Raw genomic sequence first — 18,268 nt, forward strand, 5'->3', positions numbered from 1 at the left:
CAAATAAACAAACACATAAGACAACAATATAATATGGAGTTCACCCTGATATCTTGGGCTATGTCTCCTTGAGTTCTAATCAACTCGACTAGGCTCTTTGGGATTATGGTAATGCTTCTTTTACAAGTTCCACACTCAACTCCATAGGTTTACAACTGTACCTATGGGCTTAGAATACCATCTTACCCTGGTTGTCCTTACTCTGCAGACAGATCTAGGATTCTCTTGACTAGACTCCTTCAATTAGTGCTCTGAGCTATCTTGAGCTCTAGCTTTCACCAACTCCCTCAGAATTGTGTTAATTGTCTCTGGAACTCCTTCTTCTGTCTTCAGCACACATCGGACATCAGCAATAGCTTAATCATTTGATCTCTTTTCTGTTCTCTAGCTCTGTCTCTCGACTCTTGGCTCTCGTCTCTAGCTCTCGGCTCTGGCCCTTAGCTCTTGGCTCTCGGCTCTCGGCTCTCGGCTCTCAGTTCTGGCTTTTATAAGGAGAATAACTGCCTCCAACCTCTGGTGGTGTCTCTTTGTTCTCCTCTCACCGGCTCGAATTATTACAATGTGTGAGCTCCCCCCTGAGTCTCTACACAACAATGGGATTTATCCCTAAGATGGCTTGAACTCCTTGAGTCCACAAGAATAACGCCTCTAGACCCCCTGGACAGTTACCAAAACCTCTTCGGTTCCCCAAAAACACCTTCCTCTGTGCTGGACCCTTCAATCATGAGGAATCATTCCTTCTGGGCTCTTTAAATTTGCATGCTTCATAATGCATCCCTGTTACAGAAACGCCTGCTCATAGCATGGCACAGGTGTGATGGATTTTTCCAAATGGAAATGAACTGGCCACAGAGGAAACCTGGTCGTTTGGCCTTCCTCTGCCTTAATTCCGAAAATAGCTGCATAATGAAAATATACAAGAAAATGCATGAAAAACACATCATGAGCCATTCAGCCAAACTTCAAAATACATACAGCCACATTTATAAACCCTTTGGGTCCGTCCTGTCATCACAAATCGCAATCGCATAGGCATATGGCCAAAAAAACTCAATACAAGGAAAATACACAGAGAATCTGAAATTTTGAATTTCAAAGGAATATCAACCTATGTTCATAAACTTTCGAGTCCATGCTCTTTATCGCATATCACAATCGCATGTGCATTGGCCCTTTGTATTGGGGATTCACCAATTGTTGATCATCGATCACATCGGCGTATCACTATCGGCCCCAATCGCATGTCGCATATGTCAACGACCCTTTTTATTCGGGATTCACTGATCGCCGATTGTTGATCGCATCGGTGTATTGCTATCGGTCCCATCGCATATCGCATACCTAAATGGCCCTTTGCATTGTGCGATCTGATCGTTGATCGCATTGGCGTATCGCTATCACAAATCGCAATGGCATGGATCTTGGTCCTTCTCCCATGGTTTTGTGCGATACGATAAAGCCATCTCCACTGTTGATCTGCGCGGTCGATCTAACAGTCCATGTGCAATCGCGCTACCACTATTGTAATTCCCTAAGGCCATGTCCTTTGACACTCTGCTTGGCTTTTCTTCGATGCGATTTCTTTAAGGAACTTATGTTAATAACATATTTTCCCTTAAGACCGCTTTAATAAGAAAATGCCTCCTTTTCTAAGGACAATGGACAATTTTATTTTTACAATAACTCCTTCATCCGGAGTCCAGTTTAGCCCATTCAAATTGCATTAGATTAAGAGTGAAGAGATCTATGCAATAAGACTATTTCCAAGAGCATCCTTTGACTTTCATTTTCCTCTGTGAGGAATATTTTTAGACTTAGAAGTCTATATTAGATCCATTTTGGATCACACCTTCCCACTAAAAAGCTTTTGGACTCCAAAAGACTGATATATTGATTTGCACAGTAGATGAGAGTAACAACACCCTATTCTTTCAACCTTCATACACTTGCCTTGCATAGTGCCTTTGAACCAAAGCCTTTGAACACTTCCTTCTTGGATGTGATGGTCCTCCTGGGAAGAACTTTCTTCCTCCTTGACTTCATGCAGAACTCCTGCTGAGAAGGTTACAGAAGGTAGTTTGAACTTCACTTCCTTGATCATTGATCCAAGGTGGCTCAAACAAATGTGAAGTTACATCTTCTTCACAAAAATTTACATTTGCACCTGTTTGACATACTGTCAACAACAACAGAATTACAGACAAAACTGGATGGCATAAAATCTTGCTTCATCAAAAGAAAAATATCTCACATCTTGTGAACACCTCCATGTCTTTACATTTGCATACAAATGATTGACTAGATAACAAGCCAACAAAACATGCCTTTAAAACAATTGACCCTTCAAGTCAAGCATGTAGAAAAATAATTCTACAGTTCTTTTTCAAAGATGAAACACTTCATCATCATCTCCATCTTGGAGACCAAATCAACTTTTCCCAAGTCAAGATTACATTACATGCATGTTTACAACAAAGTAATCAACCCTTCAAGTTAATCACACATACATGTTCAAATACAAGGAAATCCTCAACATCCCTGTGTTCATGCATATCATGCTTATGCATGCATTTCATCCTTCAAAATCGCTTAAGCACATTGTACTTTCGAAGTTGAAATGAATATAATGTTGTAGCAATAAAGTGAGTCTCCTACTCAACTTTTTCCATTCACCTTCTCGGTAAAAACCTGCAACTTGCATCTCATTAACAAAGAAATGCATTCTATTGATTTGATGCATTTTCAAAAGACATGCAACTTTAATTGGTTAAGAACTCTAACCATTTCTTACCAATCCATTTCAAAGGTCCTTCCTTTGTCTACACATCAACATCAACATGTGAATCATCCTAAAACACATCAATCATGGAATATTTCTTTCCATTCCTACCATTCTCTCTTTCCACCTTCTTAAAGTTTCATGGAAGCATTGTTGGATTCAAAGTCCAACATTTTGCAGCAATATGTTCTTGCTTATGGCAGTAAGTGCAACACATGTGCATCTTCTTGACGACATGATTTGCCTTGTCCAATGGAACTTTGGCTCTTTGCTTCTTTTCCTTCAAAAGTTTCTTGTATGTGGTCATTCTCTTCCAACATCTAGAAACATTATGGTTATCCCAACCACAAAAGGAACAAGCAATTCTTTTCCAATGCTTATATGAAAATCTACCATGCTGAACATAATCAAAAGGAATATGATTAGAACCAGATTTATACCTTTCTCTTTCACCTTTATTACCTTCATGAGGAGTTGAATCAAATGAAGAAGTGGCTCCCTTAGGAACACCATCAATCTCTTAAAGGCTTTCAGAGTTTCCACAACTCTCTAGTTCAAGTGTATGCTTATGAACACCTTCATCCTGCAAATGATGTTTCAAGCTATTGCATTCCCCATGAATACAATCTTTACACTTTTGAGGTAGAAGATCTGAAATGAAACTCCTTCTTGGAACTGTTTTAATGGCCTTTATGGCAGCTTTGAAACTTTCTCCATAAGATTGTCCATAGCCAAGACCCAAATACTTAGGCCTTTCCTCAACCATTATTGGCTCAACAATACCTTGTGCATGTTTTCCCAAGCCTTTTCCTTCATAGCCCATCTTGGACATTATCTTGGAACCTATGCCTCTGGTATGTTTTTCAAAAGAACCAACATAAACATTATTAGAAGAAATTGAGGACAAACTGAAATTGTTTACCTCTTCTTCAAGTTGATACTTGACTAAGGCTTCTTTGGCAACAAAGCGTTGTGTCTCCAACTCATGCATCCTTTCCAGGTTCATATTTGCAATATGAAGTTTGTCTTCCACTTCCTGCAATTTTTTAGAAAGCAACTTCTGCTCTTCCTTCATGGAATTCAACTGATCTTTTAGTCCAAAACTCATTTCTCTTACCATATCCATCATGTTGAACAAGCCTTGCTTCATGTCTTTATCACATAATCTTGTGATGAAGGAGGGTTTTGAGGACTCACTTGTAGAAGTTGTCATTGTGAAGATGAACAAAAGAACTTCAAGCAACCTTTTGCAACAAACCTCTTGTGCTTCAAGGATTGCCTCGAGGTCCTTTGGGATAAGAAGAATTCCTTCAGCCCTTCTTCCTTCTTGTCCTCTCCTGGAATTATCCACCAATAGCTTTCCCTTCACCTCTACAAACTCAAACAATAATTAGTTTACAAACAATCAAACACCTTTCAAGTCAACCAAGCATATAGATTGCTCTGTCAATCAAGCATTCTTACTGATACCACTTGCATCATGATACAACCTGCTTCATGATACAACATGCTCTAGTATAACTTGGTCTGATATAACGAGCTCTGATACCACCTGATCTATGCAATGGGGACCTAAATGCTTCTTGTCAACTTACAAGAACCTCTCCCACTCCAAAGCTTATATATATTCCCAAGATCTATGCTTATGATTGATAATTACGGAATTAAAAGTGCTTGAAATAGGTGTATGCCTGTGTTTTCCTTTAACTTCTTAATTGCCTTAAGCTTATTTGCTTAAACTGGTATATAAACACACATAATAGTAAAATTCAGCAAATAAACTAACACATAAGACAACAATATAATATGGAGTTCACCCTGATATCTTGGGCTACGTCTCCTTAAGCTCTAATCAACTCGACTAGGCTCTTTGGGATTATGGTAATGCTTCTTTTACAAGTTCCACACTCAACTCCATATGTTTACAACTGTATCTATGGGCTTAGAATACCATCTTACCCCTATTTGTTCTTACTCTACAGACATATCTAGGCTTCTCTGGACTAGACTCCTTCAATTAGTGCACTGAGCTATCTTGAGCTCTAGCTTGCACCAACTCCCTCAGAATTGTGTTAACTGTCACTAGAACTCCTTCTTCTGTCTTCAGCACACATCGTACATCAGCAATAGCTTGATCATTTGATCTCTTTTCTGTTCTCTGGCTCTGCCTCTTGGCTCTTGGCTCTGTCTCTCGGCTCTTGGCTCTCGGCTCTAGATCTCAGCTCTCAACTTTCGGCTCTGGCTCTTGTAAGGAGAATAACTACCTCCAACCTCTAGTTGTGTCTCTCTTTTCTCCTCTCACCGGCTCAGATTATTACAATGTGTGAGCTCCCCCCTAAGTCTCTACACAACAATGGGATTTATCCTTGAGATGGCTCGAACTCCTCGAGTCCACAAGAGTAACGCCTCTAGACCCCTTGGACGGTTACCAAAACCTCTTTGGTTCCCCAAAAATGCCTTCCTCTGTGCTGGACCCTTCAATCATGAGGAATCATTTCTTCCCGACTCTTCAACTCTGCGTGCTTCATAACGCATCCCCGTTACAAAAACGCCCACTCATAGCGTGGCACAAGTGTGATGGCTGTTTCCAAATGGAAATGAACTAGTCGCACAGGAAACCTAGTCGTTTGGCCTTCCTCTGCCTTAATTCTGAAAATAGCCACATAACGGAAATACACAAGGAAACGCACGAAAAAAAATCATGAATCATTCAGCCAGACTTCAAAATACGTACAGCCACATTTATAAACCCTTCGGGTCCGTCCTGTCATTGCAAATCGAAATCACACAGGCGTATGGCCAAAAAAACACAAGACATGGAAAATACACAGAAAATCCAAAATTCTAGATTTCAAAGGAATATCAACCCGCGTTCATAAACTTTCAGGTCCGCGCTCTTTATCACATATCATAATCGCATGTGCATTGGCCCTTTGTATTGGGGATTCACCAATCGCATCGGTGTATCGCTAGCGGCCCCAATCGCATGTCGCATATGTCAAAGACCCTTTTTATTTGGGATTCACTGATCGCTGATCGTCGATCACATCGGCGTATCGCTATCGGCCCCATCACATATCGCATACCTAAACGGCCCTTTGTATTGTGCGATCTGATAACCGATCGCATCAGTGTATCGCTATTGCAAGTCGCAATGGCATGGATCTTGGTCCTTCTCCCATGGTTTTGTGCGATGCGATAAAGCCATCTCCACCGTTGATCTGCGCGTCCGATCTAACGGTCCACGTGTAATCGCGCTGCCACTATCACAATTCCTTAGGGCCAGGTCCTTTAACACTCTGCTTGGATTTTCTCCGATGCGATTTCTTTAAGGAACTTATGTTAATAACATATTTTCCCTTAAGAATGCTTTAATAAGAAAATGCCTCCTTTTCTAAGGACATTGGGCAATTTTCGTTTTACAATAACTCCTTCATCCAGAGTCTGTTTTATCCCATTCAAATTGCATTAGATTCAGAGTGAAGAGATATATGCGGTGAGACTATTTCCAAGAGCATCCTTTGACTTTCATTTTCCTCTGTGAGGAATAATTTTAAACTTAGAAGTCTATACTAGATCCATTTTGGATCAATATATCTTTTCTCCATGGGAACTCCATAGGGATATGAGGTCAAAGGGAAGGAAAACCTAATATGCAGACTGAACGAGGGCTTGTATAGTTTAAAGCAAGCTCCAAGACAATGATATTTGAAGTTTGACATATTTATGAGAAAATAATATTTTGTTATATGTTAATATAACCATTTTTCTTAGTTTAAGAGATTAGATAATGGCATCTATATTATGTTTTTATTTAATGTAGATGACATGCTTGTAGTGGGGTCTAAAATGTAGGATACAAATGTACTCAAAAGAAAATTAGATAATTCGTTTACTATAGAGGAATTGGGTGCTGCAAATAAAATCCTTGGTATGAGAATAATAAGAGGTAGGAAAAATAATAAATTAACATTCTCTTAATAGGGAGTACATAGAAAATGTGTTGGAAAGGTCTAACATAAAAGATGAAAATTGGTTAGTACACATTTTTCTACCCATTTCAAATTGAATAGGGAAACGTCTCCCAAGACACGAGGAGATAAACTACATGTCCAAGGTTCTATATTCATCAACGATTGGTAGTTTTATGCATGTAATGGTGTGCACAAGGATAGATAGTGCATATGTAGTGGGAGTTGTGAGCATATATGTGAACAATCCATGTAAATATCATTGGAAGGAAATAAAGTGGATTATTAGGTATTTGAAAGGTACTACAACTTAGGAATTATGCTTTAGAGGTTCAAGCATTGTTATATATAGATACATTGAATGAGATATGGTAAGTGATATAGATAGTAGGAGGAGCACCATATGGTATGTTTTTACTATAGCTTAAACAGCAATAATTTGGATTTTTAAATTTCAAAGAGTTGTTGCACTTCCAACAATAAAAGTAGAGTATGTTGCTATTACAGAGGTTAGTAAAGATATAATTTGGTTATAAAGGTTCATGGAGAAATTTAGAAATAATAAGGAAAATAGAAAGTTTTATAATGAAAGTGAGAATTCCATTTATCTTGCAAACAACTCAACCTTTCATTCTAATACTAAGCATATTCAACTCATGTATTATTTCATATGATTAATTTTAGAAGTGGGACACTTGAAGTTGCAAAATATGCATATTATCCATAATCATGGAAACATGTAAATGAAGGTAGTAACCAAGGAGAAATTGAGTTTATACATGGTTCCAGCTGCTCCTCAAGCATAATTATGAAGACGAGAAACTAGTCAAGTCCAAAGTTGAAGCATAATATAATAGGTGTAGTAACAATGGAGTTGATTAAGCAATCTCCAAGTGGGATATTGCTGGTTATGGAGCTTGATTATCTTCCTGATTTAGAGGTATTGTTTCTTACCCAAGTTTGAATCCCAGATCTTAAGGAGGGGTGTTAGGGGGATTCCCCCCTAATAGTGTTTCCAAGGGGTCGGGGGGTGATGGAAATAATTCTTTGGAGTGCCCTCTAGTAGGGTTCAAGGACCTTGTGAAAATATTGTAACTTCATAGTCAATTTGGACCATTTATCATTAGGTCACATATCTAACGGTAGATGTTATGTTGGGATTTTTTTCTATAAGGATTTTTTTTTCCATATGGGAATTATATTGCGGCTATGTATTATTGAGACAACATTTGAATTGATAGAGAGGAAATTGTGAGGGAGATAATAGAAGGTTGGATAAGATGTGTTGCAAGTTGAAATCCCTTCATTTTGATGGATGGAATAAAAGGAAGGGCTGGCTCTTTCTCCCTGTATGGAGCCCAAATCAGGCGAATCGTGTATATCTGGTGTCTTTTTTGTATTGTTTTATTCTGTTTTTTATTTCCACATTCATTTTGATTCTATTTCTCTGTGATTTTATCCTAACATTATGATTAATTGTGTCCCAATAGGGAGTCATTATTTATACCTTAAAATTATAATCTATTAGTGAAATTCCTCCTTCATTTAAATTGCATTAATTACAAATCTTACAAGGCAAAGCTGTTTTTTTTACATAGATTTGTTCTTGATTATGTTACTTGCACCCATGGGATCTTAAGATTATTATGCCAAGAAATTCCCTTTATATGAGATGACCAAGCATATAAATCCTTTGATGTCTCAAAATAGGCACTCTAAAATTTCCAATTAACTACCCCCATGACTCCAATAAGGATTATATCCTTCACTTATCCACCTTGATCATCACTATCATTGGAGTGTGTGAAGATGGTTGTGAGTATGGAACTTTTTATGTGAATAGGATCTTATTATAACCTTTGTTTAAATAGAAATGTGAGAATAGCTTTTCCTTGGTTATATTCCCTTTAGTTTAGAATCTAGGGCATCATATTTTTCTCAACACAAACAAGGTTGTAGCAAATTACAAATATGTGGAGTATCTTGAAAGCCAACAACTTGTCAATGGTAAGTTCACTCATCATATCATAATTCTTTAGGAAATCTATCTTCAAATATTTTAACCCGATGAAAAAAAGTCACTTATCCTCATTAATGTCATCATTGATCTAATGTTTATCATAGTTGACGCACTATTGAATGGAAACTTTCCTTATGAATATGTTTTCTTGTTTTCATCATATGATCCTTGGTATTGGGATATATTAACTGATTTTTTCACATATAATTTTGGTCAACATATTTCACATAATTACCATTAATGAATTCATCAGCAAGATCCCTTCTATATCGTTATCAAAGATGTCATTTATTAACAAGGAGTTTGGTACTATTTTATGTCAACTCATGAAGAAGCATAATAGGTTTTGAATGATGAAAAAAATATGACATGTAGCATCCATCTATCAAGAATGGACACCACATAGAAGATCATATAAGCATCCTATTTTTTCACATCTCTTTTTCAACATCTCATACTTTAGTCAAATTATGTGTTTAATATGGAAAATAATAACTTCTAAGTCACAAGCTCCACTAGATACCTTGCACTAGGTTATCACGGTCAAATTCATTTTGCAAATGGGGGATTTACTTTATAATGTGAAAATATACATATAATGGGAAAATTAAGTACATATTTGTGGTAATTTACTACTTTACAAAGTGGTATGAGTCTATGACAACCTACAATGAGAGAGAAAACATAGTCCCTTGTTTATTTTTTAACCACATCACACTCACTTTATTGTCCCTAGGAAATTGGTATTTTACCATGCCATACATTTTGCAAATGAGTTCTTCCAATAATCAATTTTAATTTCAGATTTCCACCTAAGTTTTCAACTCTCCCCTATCCATGTGCTAATTCCTAAGTTGAAGCCATCAACAAATTTCTCAAACCCATGTTGTAGAATATTGTAAACAAGAATAAATCTAACTAGCATCACATGATTTTCTCAACATTATGGGCCTATATGCCATCCATAAAAAATACCATAGGATTCACAACTTTTCACCTTATTTACAACATATAAGTAGATGTATGAATCAAAAATAGGATACCAGTCTAATTGACTAGAAAACCATTATGCAACACTACCACCTTAAACCCCTCTACAACACTACCACCTTAGATCAATGATTAGTCACTTTGGAATGCAGAAATGAAGATTATAGTACCTCCTTACATAATAATGATATTAAAAAGAAACACTCCAAATCCCACTTGACCACCAATTCAACACTTGTAGTATTCTCTCACACCTTTCATGAAAGTTATCTAGTCCTTTCTTATAATGCAACCAACAAGATGTTAGGACTAGAGAATTACAAACCCATTTGGAAACTTCAATATATTTAGGCATAAGTTGAGAAAGGGCCAATATGTACTTGCATTCCTTGAAGGCATCCTCTTCAAAAATCCCATCAATCGGTTACATCTGAAGATGTTTTACCCTTAATTTTGTATACACACAATTCAATTATATGTACATATACCCCATTTTTTCCTTTTTAGAGTTATGTTGTTAGGGTCGAATTTAATTATCGCAATGACAATATTTTTCCCAATGGTTTTCTTTCTCATCTTGTTTATATGGTTCCTCAACCACATGTCACATCGATTTTCCCAATGATGCTAGTGGTTGGACATAAAATCTTGGCATAGTGACATGTGTTATCTATTCACCCTACCACATATTTATCCATTCAAGCAGCAAGTTCTTAGATCATGCCCCCAATAATAAAGTTGACTATGACATTGTGATAGGAATTCTTACTAACATGGTCCATATCCAAATCTATAACCTTAATGTCCACCTTTATTCCCAACTCCTCCTTGTGTAGTTAAACAACAACTATGGCATCCATTGTTCATGTGTAACAACCCTGAGTTAAATTTCCATGTAAATAAATAATGTATGGACATTATTTATGAAAAAATAAAACCAAGGTCATGGGACACATATTCCAATATGAATGAGGGGAAAAACATTACATTGGGATCTGCTTTTGGTTAATTATTTATTCGCTATGAAAATTGGCAATGGCAAGAAGCAAAAGGAAATAAATGGAAAATTAATTATTACACTCCAGCAAGGACATGAGGCAAAATTGAAAAATAAATGAAGGAAAATGAAATAAATTTCACTTCAAAAAGTGGGGAAGAGAAAGATACAAGAAAAAAGATAAAAATAGTAAAATAATATGCATTCAAGGGAAAATGAAGAAAAAATGAAAAAAGAAAAGAAAAGAAATGGGAGAGAAAACATTCTGGTGCTCTTTTTTGGGGAAAAAACAAGGAAGACAAGCAACTCACAAGAAAGAGACAAGAAAGGAGTGCAATAGAAATTCAAGTGGAAGTCAATAAGAAGGATTGAATAGTAGCTAGAAAAGGCCATAAAAGAATATAGAAAAGAGCATCCAATAAGAGGATTTTTGCAGGTAACAATTTTAATGTGTGATTATCTTGTTGGGATTTGAATGCATGGTTCATGCATTTTTTTGGGTCATTTTTTCTCTCACTGGAATCGGATTTTCATTGATTGGCATTCATGTATAACCTTGCCTTATGCCATTTCCTATATAGCCATGATGAAGTGGGTTCCCCGTTTTTATTGATCTTTGGGTGTCGATAGATTCTAGATCCTAGTTGAGGTGGTATCAGGAAAATTCCCAAGGGCTTAGGGTGGAGATGGTTTCCTCCTAGAATAGTTGAAAGGTGGGTGGAGACAGGAAAATTCTGAAGGGTTCAAGGTGGAGATGGTTTTCTCCTAGAACTCTTTAAAGGTGGGTCAAGATAGGAAAATTCCTCTGGGTATGGTGAAGAAATTCTAAGGCATCCTAGCTTGTATTAATTTTGGTGATTTATGGACTTGGTATTAGGTGGAATCACTATGACTTGAGGGTAGAGGTGGTTTCCTCTGGATTTCATGTTTGGTTGTGTTTTGATTTATCCCCTGTAATCCCAAATTTAGGCTTGTAATATGGCAAAAGGGTGATTGATCTAGAAGAAATATTTGGTTCAACCCAATATATGGTTGGATGGTAAGTGGAAGTCCCTAACTTGGTTGACACTATGCAAATTTTATTATGTGTTATTTTTTAAAGAGATCAATGAGCATACGTTTTGGTTTAATGTGTGGATTACGTAACTAGTTTTTCATGGTTCCATTATTGTTTAAGTGCATGTTATAGGAAGTATTATTTTTATTGATCTTGTTCAAGGTTTTGACAAATCCATGGATATTTTGTATGGATGCATGAGCTAATATGTGTTTTATTGCATCTAGTATGAGATGGAAACATGAAGATTTCTTGATGAATTCTTGTTAAAACGAATGAAAAAAGTGAACACATTATGCATCCAAGACTTACAGGTACCATGTTCACAATATTGGTTCACAATATTTTAGGAACTGTGATCTGAGGAAGATGACCTTTCGAGATTGCATATTTAAATAGGTCATGTTGGAATTTCTACCATAACTTATTTTATGTTAGGTTCCAAAAGCTAAAAAATTGTCCACATTGAAGGGAAATCTCATTGATAATGTGGTAAATATTTCATATATTGGGTTGTGATATTATAGGATATATGGGCAGAGGAAGTTGAGCCTTCTATATGCTCCTTAAATCAGATCTCAAACAAGTCCTGTTGGAACATTTGTTATAAATTTTCTTCTGGGAGATCTCAAGAGCTGGAAATTTTTCCATAGTGAGTGGAAATCCCACTAATATGTTCATAAAAAATTTAGATGATGTATCAATATATTTCAGGATATATGGCTAGTGGAAGTCAAGCTTCTTGAATGCTCCTAGAATTGTGTTGAAAATAAGATTATGTTGGCATTTTTGTTATAAATTTTCATATATGATGTTCCAAAAGTTGAAACTTGAACCATAATGAGGGAAACTCCCACTGATCATCTAGTTCATTTCCCATAAATCGTACTACTACAATTTAGGATATATTCACTAAATCATTCACTATATTAGTTTTCATGCAAAGTGTTTGATGAACTCCGTAAATGGTTCAATGATTCATTGCATACAATTTTTTTGATGAAATGGCCCAATAAGTATGTTGTTTTGTGGATGGATATTATTTTTAATATTGTTGTAGTTGATTGATGCATATTCGGATGCAAGTAATTTGAAAAGTTAGATGCAAGGAAATAGAAGAGTGGCATGCTTTTAGTTAGCATGTTACAAGAAGAATAAGTGCAATGTTTCTAATTTAATCTCATACAAAATGTTTAACAAAAGTTATGTAGAAATTTCTTCTACAAATCAGCTGCCTCTGATACAATGTAGAAATTTTGAATAATCTGACACATATTCACATAGATTATCTTGATTATACACTTATAAGCGGAAAATGCATAATACATAACCTCCTCTACGTTGATCATCAATTTACAGAAGCAGAAACATTCACAGGCGTACATAGAAGCATCAATCACACATATCAACAAAGTATTTTCCCGGGGAAAGCATCTCGCTAAAAACCCCAACTATCTGTATATTATAGTGATTGAATCATGTAACAATACATAGTACAATACTCATCACAAGTACTCAGTACTATCTCCACATGCTACACACAATACAGCTCAGATCTAATCTCCAAATCTCCCCCGTTGCTTGTCTTCCTCCACAACTCAATACCTGCTCAAGAATGAATGAGAATGGTTTACCAAACTCGTATTTAACCTCCAAAGAATCACTCACACTGGGAAAGACATGAGCAGAGGCTATAATACTTGGTATTGGCCAATTCATTGGCATACTCAATCCCTTTGATTGTGCAAATCCTCATGCACAACTATAGTCACAACTGGTAGCAATTTGATCCTCTAACACCTATCCCTGTTGAACTGTACATGCACTGACATGCAACTGAGTTAATTGATGTATTATTTAGTTTCATTATGAGTTAATAATTAGTTTAACAACTCATCATTAGTCTATTTTCAGTTAGACTAATTACAACTAGTTTAACCAAGTCAAACTGAACACAACTCCATCAACTCCACAATCAACTCCACCAAACTCAACTGACTGAGTTCTAACTGAAGTCCCTGCATGCAACAACTCAACTAAACATAGGAAACTCGTATTTCCTTCTTTCAGCTGCATGTGCCACATCTGTAGCTCAAACTGAAGTGCTCCAAGAGAATAAGATCAAGTTTATAGTCCAAATATTATTATGAGACAATAATATTTGACTTTTCTATTTTTGACAGCCAGTCTAAAAATAGACTTTGATCACTCCTGCTGTGATCACTCTTGCTGTGATCACTCCTGTTGTGATCACTCCTGCTGTGGTCACTCCTGCTATGATCATCCCTGCTGTGGTCACTCCTGCTGTGATCATCCCTGCTGGGATCGCTCCTGCTGTGATCATCCCTGTTGGGGTCCAAAAATAGAACTTGCGCCATAATTTGCCTACGGGCCCACTTAGTGAAGGCGACTCTTTTCACTAAGCTCTATCATCTTGTTGCATTCTCAACAAGCATTTCTTGTTGCACACTTTTCAACACTCCCTCTCAACAAGAAAGGCTTCCTCTTAAACCCGATCCTGTAACTCTAGAATGTTCTCCATGCAACACATCTGGTCGGTCCACTTGCTCTGTCATCAAAGTCTCTGACTGCTATTGCCTCTGTCGACTGAAAACTCTGCATCTTTGTGCTCTTTAGTATCTGACTGCTCTAGCCTCTGTCACTTTGATCTCTGACTGCATATGTTCTGCTGCTAGTTCTATCTCCCAGTATTGCATCCGCACTGCACCTCCCAACTAATCTCCCTGTTGGGCTAGAAACACCCTTTGATGTTGAAGGTCTACCTGCTGCTGACAAGTGCTCCCTCTCTAACATCAGCGCTACTGCAACATCTCCATGCAACTCGCACCATTGCACACCTCTCTGTGCCACCTAGCACTATGCAAAACACTTGTGCCTCTCACATTGCTGTCGCTTGCTAGCTATGCACTGTCCTAGGATTCCTTGCATTGTCGCTCTCTCTGCCACTCCATCCGCATTTGTCTTTACCCAATCAGTCAATTCGTGCTACTACACATCAGGGCTCCCGTAGCAACGTCTCATCCAAGAGGTTGGGTACCTCAAGGATCCTACCCCAGCTCCTTGGGACGATCAATCCACATCACCCCACCTCCTACCTTGAGGTATGGCTGCATACGATCCCTCAGCCCACCTGGCTTGAAGTTTCCCCCTACTGGAGGTCTTTGGATGAGTAGATGTCTCTACTCAATCTCCTCTCAACTTCCCTTGTTGTGGCTGCTCCACAACCTCCTGAAGCTGCTACACCAATTGTGGCTCCTCCACAATCGTCTGAGACTTCTTCTGGCTCTGCATGTTGAAAGGTAACATACCTTCCCTCTCAACCACCAAGTCTCCATCAATTGCCTCACTACTCAAGGCTTTGCATGCATCTTGAACCTCAAGAGCATACAGGTTTTTGACCCGTGAACCTCCTCATGACAATGAAAGAATCGCACTTTCGATTTGTCAACCTTCTTCCCACCATTGGAAGAACTAGATTTGGAAAGAGAACCCTTCTCCTTCCCCTTCTTCACCTTACTCGCTAAGGCATAGTTCTATTCATCCTGCATGGATGAAGAACTGTCTCTGGTGCTATGTCTAATCTCCTCCTGCACAAGATCCGACCAAAGTCTCTCCCATCCTGGCAGTTTCTCCCTTCCATTCACCGAGTCCTGGTAGCTATGCCAACTCTTAGGAAGGTCAAGGAGTGCTAGACTCACCATCCTCATCCGACAGTCACCCCCACACTTCCCAGTTCATCCCGGCATTGGGTGAACTTCGTGAGATACTGGGGCATACTGTCTCCATTCTCACACTTAATGTTTCTGATTTTTATCTCTTGCTTTGGAATTAAATTCGAATTCCACCAGCTCAACCACTTCCGATCTAGAATTCGTGAGAACAAAGTATTTCTCATACAGAGATCGACTGTATGGGCTTTTACTGGATATCTCACCTTCCAAAGGAAGGATGAATCCAGAGGCTACCTGGCCCGATCATAGACTCTGCCTGAAGAAATAAAATGTAAACACTTTTTGAATAATAGATCCGATGATCAATCCTCGCTTGATATCCTGTAAAAATCTCTTCTACAAATCAAGTAGCTCCGATACCATGTAGAAATTTCTTCTACAAATCAACTACCTCTGATACCATGTAGAAATTTTGAATAATATGACACATATTCACAAAGATTATCCTGATTATACACTTATAAGTGGAACATGCATAATACATAACCTCCTCTATGTTGATCATCAATTTACAGAAGCAGAAACATTCACAGGTGTACATAGAAGCATCAATCACACATATCAACACAGTATTTTCCCGGGGAAAGCATCTCGCTAAAAACCCCAACTATCTGCATATTATAGTGATTGAATCATGTAACAATACATAGTACAATACTCCTCACAAGTACTCAGTACTATCTCCACATGCTACACACAATACAGCTCAGATCTGATCTCCAAATCTCCCCCGCTGCTTGCCTGCCTCCACAGCTCAATACCTGCTCAAGAATGAATGAGAATGGTTTACCAAACTCGTATTTAACCTCCAAAAAATCACTCACACTAGGAAATACGTGAGCAGAGGCTATAATACTTGGTATTGGCCAATTCATTGGCATACTCAATCCCTTTGATTGTGCAAATTCTCATGCACAACTATAGTCACAACTGATAGCAATCTGATCCTCTAACACCTGTCCCTGTTGATCTGTACATGCACTGACATGCAACTGAGTTAACTGATGTATTATTTAGTTGCATTATGAGTTAATAATTAGTTTAACAACTCATCATTAGTCTATTTTTAGTTAGACTAATTACAACTAGTTTAACCAAGTCAAATTGAACACAACTCCATCAACTCCACAATCAACTCCACCAAACTCAACTGACTGAGTTCTAACTGAAGTCCCTGCATGCAACAACTCAACTAAACATAGGAAACTCGTATTTCCTTCTTTCAGCTGCATGTGCCACATCTGTAGCTCAAGCTAAAGTGCTCCAAGAGAATAAGATCAAGTTTATAGTCCAAATATTATTATGAGACAATAATATTTGACTTTTCTATTTTTGACAGCCAGTCTAAAAATAGACTTTGATCACTCCTGTTGTGATCACTCCTGATGTGGTCACTCCTGCTATGATCATCCCTATTGTGGTCACTCCTGCTGTGATCATCCCTGTTGGGATCACTCCTGTTGTGATCATCCCTACTGGGATCCAAAAATAGAACTTGCGCCATAATTTGCCTGCGGGCCCACTTAGTGAAGGTGACTCTTTTCACTAAGCTCCATCATCTTGTTGCATTCTCAACAATCATTTCTTGTTTCACACTTTTCAACAAGTTATACAAGAGAAATTTTACTCAAGTACTTGAATACAAAAATGTTTGAAGAAAGGTTCACTTGCAAAGTCCTTTACAAAATTTATGAGAAATGAAAATCAAATTTTGGCAAGTTAGATCCCATTTCCATAATTGCATCTTGGAAGTTAGGTCATGCATAGTAACTCTCAGCTCATGTTTACCTTGGTAAGTATGTTAAAATGGGTAAATGTGGGGTGGGGTGCTACAGAGTGGAATCAAAGCCAAGTTCATGGCACTTGACCTCAAGGTAAAAGAAGATTATTATGCATATAGATCTACATATGTCTATGTGTTTATCATGCATGCATACCAATTCTTTTATTTGTTAGTACCAATTATGTTGTTACAGTTTTGTGATATTATATTGATTCATGTATGAAATGATATGCTCTTGATATTATTATGTATCATGTTAATCTGGATTGACCTATGCAGATGTAATAGCCTTAGAAGTAAATTGAGGTAACACTTTTGATTATGTCTTTTATTTGCTTTAACTAACAGTGGTATGTTGCAAGAAAATAGAAGGCTAAGATATGAAGAGAAGGGTGGTTGAGTACAATTCATATGACTCCCTACATAGACCAGAGGAGAAATCAATTGAGTGGTAGGGAGAGGGAGACTATCCTGATCTGCCAGATTCATTAAGAAGTTTGAGGGTAGAGATCAGAAGTTGTAAAGCTGATAATGAGCAGTTGATTGAAGCCCAGGAAAGGCTTGCAAAATATCAAGAAAATAAAGTTGAGTTTAATGCAAATATTCAAATCCTTTCATATTTATAAAAGAATTGATAGTTGGGAACTAGTCATGGAGATAGGCAGGAAGAAAAGACTAATGGGATATATAGAAGTTGGTCTCAAAAAATGTTTACGATGGACTATGATGATACAGTAAAGAGTGGCATACTCTTGGATACACTTGAGAAGAGGGATAGTATGCAAGGATTTTATTCTATCTGTACTTCTAGGAGACATCATCGCCATCCCTGTCAGCATTATTATATGAGAAGCAGGAAGGAGTATTTTCCATAGGAATTCAAGAAAGCTAGGCCTCCTACTTTTGATGGTGAGATGAT

The sequence above is a fragment of the Pinus tabuliformis genome, chromosome Q (assembly GCF_031772625.1).
Source record: "Pinus tabuliformis cultivar Carrire ecotype Pingquan chromosome Q, CPIR1, whole genome shotgun sequence".
NCBI lineage: Eukaryota > Viridiplantae > Streptophyta > Pinopsida > Pinales > Pinaceae > Pinus > Pinus tabuliformis.